Below are 5,833 nucleotides of genomic sequence, written 5' to 3'. Positions count from 1 at the left end.
ATGTGACTAAAGATCAAATGGAAAGTATATTGTAAATTGTGCTTTGCTAGAACGCACCCTTCCGTCGCCTTGACCTTCCGTCTCCTTCAGTAAGTATCGCTCTCAAGCGTGAAGGTCTGCAAACACTCCAACTTCCAGAAAATTGCCTTTTGCCAGCCTAATAGAGATTTCACAGACCATCTTTCATGAATCAAGACGGAATGAACAACTGAGATGCATTACGTATCGTATACGTACGTGAATGAAACTTACACACGAGAACTCGAATCGAGCCACTAACTGCTGCATGACAAAGTGTGTACATCATCATAATATATATAGTTGTCTGATCACATAAATGCATATTCTATGTCACAATGATGCAGCAATGAGTGCATGCATGTAACATAACGTTACCTTGGTGTCAGCGGCGAGGTGCGACGCTCGTCCAGGTAACTGCACCCTATGGAAGAAGTAATCAACCTGTTAATTACATCATAGAAAAAATAATAACCTATAGAAAATATATAGCAACTGCTACTACCACTGCTGTTATTGTTTTTTTTTTTGTTGGTGATGATGATAATGATGATGATGATGATGATATTGATGTTGATGCTGCTGCTGTTCTTGTTGCTGTGGTTTTTGTTGTAATTGATGTTTTTCATGATTCTTTCTGTTACGACTTCCTCTCTGTACGACTAACTGTAAGGTCACATAAACGAAGAAGGGACACTGTAGTAAAAGTGCCATTTGAGGATCATGGCGTCACTACACTAGCTAGGTGTTCACAAAACGACTGCTACATTAAAGCGATCTGAAGTCTGTTCTTCTTACACTTATAGCCTAATGGCTGTAAACCTCACTACAGAAGCATGGATGTGTCGCACGCTCCCCAAAAGGCAGTGCTGGCCATCACTGTGTCTGCAGGAAATACCTCGAGTGGAAGATGCAGCGAGATAGTCACTAATCTGGCTGGTGCACCAAGCTGATGGATCCTGTCAGGCGTAGTTTGGAATGGGAATGCAGCCCCAGTGGAGGTCTGGCTGAATGGTTCCTGGGAATGGATTCATCAGGTGGGTGGAGAGACGAGTCTCCAGCCACGCAATGCCCGTGATGGCGATGGTGGCCGCCGTCTGGGATGGTCCTCTTCACCTGACTGAATGCCAGCGTGAGCCAAACTTTGTGAAAAAAAAAGAACAGCAAATCTGATGAAGTGTGTGTGTGTGTGTGTGTGTGTGTGTGTGTGTGTGTGTGTGTGTGTGTGTGTGTGTGTGTGTTTATTAAAGTTACCGCGTACACCATGATGGCAGGCGATGGTGCTGGTGTATGTCAATCGGGGGATGAATTCTATGAGGAAAAGGATTTTTTATCTGATCGTTTGGGTGGATCCCTGAGCAGGACGTCCCTCCATGGTGCCACAGACTATATGGAGATGTAATTCAGCGCAAGCAGAGGCTACCATTGCCATGACAAATCATCAATATTTTGACTCTCTGACAGTAACATTTTCTCAACATCGATTCCTATTTAATGGTATTAGCTATTTTCTCTTATCCGCAACAAAATGATATGATAAACATTTCACAATCAAGCAAGCTGAAAAGTAATATTTTTGTATCAGATGAACTGTATCGGTTTGTGATTTTTTTTTCTTTAACGTTGGCTGTTCGGACTATACATATACTTTCTCTCCACTCAATAAATACTGCAGTTTCATACCGCCGACTTTGACCTTTCACGTCAATGGTTCGCTCCAACTATGTCCCTTTCCCTTGCACTCCCGACGCCCCTCAAAGGATCATCAACCATACATGGGAACGCACGACTGTGCCTGTGCTGCTTTATTTGCCTCAGCGAGTCTGGCTGGGGCTGGCTTCCTACTCGGCAAAGTTGAGTCACGCCACACCGGAATGAAAAGAAGAGTAAAGGATCTGGCATATCAAATAAATGTGGAGAAAAGTTGCATAGTGCTTGTAATGAAGGTTGGTGTGGTGCCGTTCTGAGGTACTCCTCGTCCTGTTTGGTATTACGTACTTACTGTGAATATCAGAATAAAACGCAGGACAATATAGACTAATACAATGGCGGCCAGGCCGGAACGGTATAGAGCACCAGATTTTGCTGTTGTAAGCAGTCGTAACATGAAAAGGATGAATAAACAAAAGCGCAAATGGATTACTGTTGTTGTATTATTGTGTCCCTCTTTTATGTGAGGCTGCTATTGTAGTGGCCTCGAAGCCCTCATCCAGCCAGGCGCCGGCGGCTCACTCACCTCCTCCACGACTGTTGCCGCTAAATTCATTCAGAAACTGGTGCCCATTCAGACGCGCGCTTCCGACTTTTCCTGCCTTGCTGCATTTCTGCTTCTCACCAAGTATTTTTGACGACACACACACACACACACACACACACACACACACACACACACACACACACACACACACACACACAGACACACACACACACACATTTATATATGCATAGTATAAGAGCACAGAATTAAAGGATGAAATGTGAGGTTCACACACACACTCACTATATATATATATATATATATATATATATATATATATATATATATATATATATATATATATATATATATATATATATATATATATATATATATATATATATATATATATATATATATATATATATATATATTTAACAAGATGAAATTAATTTCCGCTTGAGAGGAAATCAAACCATTATTTTGCCTAATTTACTAGAAAAGTTCTTTACAATATGTTATATAAGCAGGTTATGGAGATACAAAGCTTAATTAATGTTTGAAAAAAAAGTATATAAAATCACGAACTCTGAGATCTTCATAGTGTTTCCTTTTGTATGTGTACGTTACAGATTCAGTAGGACACTTCTGTAAATAATTTTCGACACATTTAATCAAGCACAAGATGCGATGTAAAAGATGTAGCGGTGCCCGTGTAAAATTTAGCCTCACGCTGTGAACAAGTGGTGAATGCAACGCCCTCGTGCAGCACCATGATGGTGCCGTCCCTGGTGGTGGTGGTGGTGGTGCCAGTCTTCCTGGCCCCTGCTCCCTGGTTGGGTGAGGGCGAGGGCCGACGCGAGGACTGCCCGGGGTGAAGGGCGAAACTAACGAATTACAGGAATGCAGCATTGGAAGAAAACAAATCTTTTTTTCTTTTTTACTGATAACAACTTTTGGGGAGAGAACTTGTTTCAATTACAAGAATTCTTTTTTCATTCCTCTTACGATATTAGATTTTTTAGGGATATGAAGCTTCCATAGTTGCCAAGCTAGCATTGTCTAAAAAATACGTTTTATAAAATCTGCCGAGATAACGAACATCACGAAGTCATGCACCTTCTATATCAGGCTGACGCTCGAAATACACACGACACTAGAAATAGCCGCCCCACTGTGACCTCAGTCTGAAATTTCCACTATAATGAAAAGGAAGGTAAAGAATAATATGTAAACGACAGACGAAGTTATTACTATTATGACATGGTTGTATGCACTAGTAGTGGTGTGCCTTAGACAGGTTGTCGTGAGCACGTGTTTGCAAACCCCTCTCTTGATGGTCAGTGTATCTTCATGGTGATTCACGTCTTGACAATTCTTGGGGTCATGTTCGCTTCTTGGCGAAAAAGAAAATACTGGGGCCGCAGACAAGACGAGTGCATGATTCCCACTACCTCAGATGCTGAGCCCTCGCTGGCACTGTTATCTGAGACACTGGATTCATGATGCCAATCTTATACGGCATCTTGAACAATGAAACATCTGGTGGTAGCGAGCATTCACATTACCAAGGCTTTATTGCGGCGGGAATCACCCATTCGTTTTGCAAGACTTGCCTTCAAGGTGGTCAGCTGTTCCAGCTTGGGTTTTCAATATCAGACTTGAATGTTGAGAAAAAAACATAATAGTGAACATTACCATGACAACAGACTCCAAGATTCCTTTCTAGTATCAAAAAAATATATATCACGCTAGAAAAATTAAGATAGGACAGCTGCAATCTAGATCAGATAGTATTCCTCCATCCCATTCCCAGGGGCAGGATTGTGAATGAGCGCCACCACCACCACTACCACCATCACCACTAAGAGAATATAAATTAATTGACGAGACACTGTCATTGACGTGCCATCTGCCACACCTAGTGAGAGCAAAGGAGCAGAGAAGGCAGGCCAGTCACAGATCTCCTGACGCATGCTATTCTTCACCTTTGCTTCACCACCGTAAGAATGCAATAATAATGTTGGCCGAATTTTCTGCCTTACAGACAAATCCGGGGTCACAAGAGTCATCCTCTCTCCAAAGGCCATTAGACAAATGCATAAAACATGTCATACCGTTCAGCAGGCGGCGAGGTTGCTGAGGAGCTCTGCGTGGCGGTGAGGCACGCATCTCTTTCTAAAGAACTAAGCAGAAACTTGTATGTATTCCTCTGAATGTGATCCCTGACAGCGACAGGAGGAAAAGGACAACAATGTGGAAAAGACATTACTTCGAGATTATTATTATCATTATTACGACGGACTACCTGAATATACTATGCGGTAGAAGAGTCAAGGTATACGAGAGAGAGAGAGAGAGAGAGAGAGAGAGAGAGAGAGAGAGAGAGAGAGAGAGAGAGAGAGAGAGAGAGAGAGAGAGAGAGAGAGAGAGAGAGAGAGAGAGAGAGAGAGAGAGAGAGAGAGATGAAGCAAGCATGGGAAGTCTCACAGAATAGCCACAGTGAGGTAAAAGAAGAAAAGGTGACAATGGTGATGATGGGAGAGCTGATGAAAATATTTTCTTGGATGTGTTATTTGTAACTATGCTAATGACATCGTAATGGAAGTAAAACACATTCGTTTTCATACACAGAATAGAAATAATAAGATAAAAATAAAGAAAACATCAAACATCTGTCATGCACCACCCCTGCTACCCCCACCACCATCACGCCCGGAACTCCACCACCACCACCACCACCATCACCACCACCGCCACCACCACCACTTCCTCCTCCTCTCCTCCTGGTGCTGCCGCTGCCGCTGCCGACACACGAGCTGTCCTTCCGTCCCATCGATTCCTTCCCTTTCTAAAGCTTTATAAAACAACAACAATCAAACTACGGCAAAAGACTAACGGAGAAAAGAAATAAAACGGTCTCTCCTTTTACCACTGTATACTGAAGTGACAGATTCATTTCTTCCAAAAGTAAAAAGAAGAAAGAAAAAATGAAAAAGGAAACCTAGGGTGAGTGTGAATTTTTATGATGAAATTGGAATACACATTTTTCTAACAGGAAGTGACGTTAACTGCGCGTTTTATTGGTAAAATTTATTAATCCATACGTGATGAAATTAATATCGATGGCAATCCACCTTTGTTACAAGAGGTGGTACTCGTGAAAGGCTGGAGAGCAGGGAGGGAAAAGACGGGGAGGGAGAGAGGACGAGACGGAGGGAGATAAAAGGGATGGAAGGATAGGAGACCGGCAGTGATGTAGGATGCGAGGAAGTGGCAGTAGTAGAAAGAAATATGTTTGTAATGGTGATGGTGGTGATGATGGTGGTGGTGGTGGTGGTGGTGGTGAGTGGTTTTCTTGATGGGTGGATAGACAGGTGATGTGGCTGTGGAACAGGTGATATGACACGTAATGGTGGAGGTGTGACGTGGGTGAAGTGAGGTGTCTGTATGGCTTGTGGTGAAAGAAAGACAATCATTCTGTATGTGTGGTGACAGATGGTAAAACAGGTGGCGTGTGGTGACTAGCAGCGTGTGGCGACACGCGATTTGTGGTGACAGAAGCTGTGTAATAAGATAACTGATGGTGACTTGCGGTGAGTGATGACAGAACAAGTA

At 42.8% G+C, this 5,833-nt stretch overlaps 1 long non-coding RNA gene across 1 annotated transcript in view; it reads right to left on the bottom strand.

Annotated features, from left to right (window-relative positions):
- Window positions 1-396: 396 nt before the first annotated feature.
- LOC123517051 overlaps window positions 397-5,833 on the bottom strand; it is a 175,754-nt gene continuing 170,317 nt past the window's right edge. Inside the window, exon 3 of the long non-coding RNA XR_006678375.1 lies at window positions 397-442. This is a non-coding gene — a long non-coding RNA (uncharacterized LOC123517051). The remainder of the gene's footprint in view (window positions 443-5,833) is intronic.

Source organism: Portunus trituberculatus, chromosome 41 (assembly GCF_017591435.1).
Source record: "Portunus trituberculatus isolate SZX2019 chromosome 41, ASM1759143v1, whole genome shotgun sequence".
NCBI lineage: Eukaryota > Metazoa > Arthropoda > Malacostraca > Decapoda > Portunidae > Portunus > Portunus trituberculatus.
Note: the sequence above shows the minus strand (reverse complement) of the source record. Positions and strands in the feature narration are given on the sequence as shown.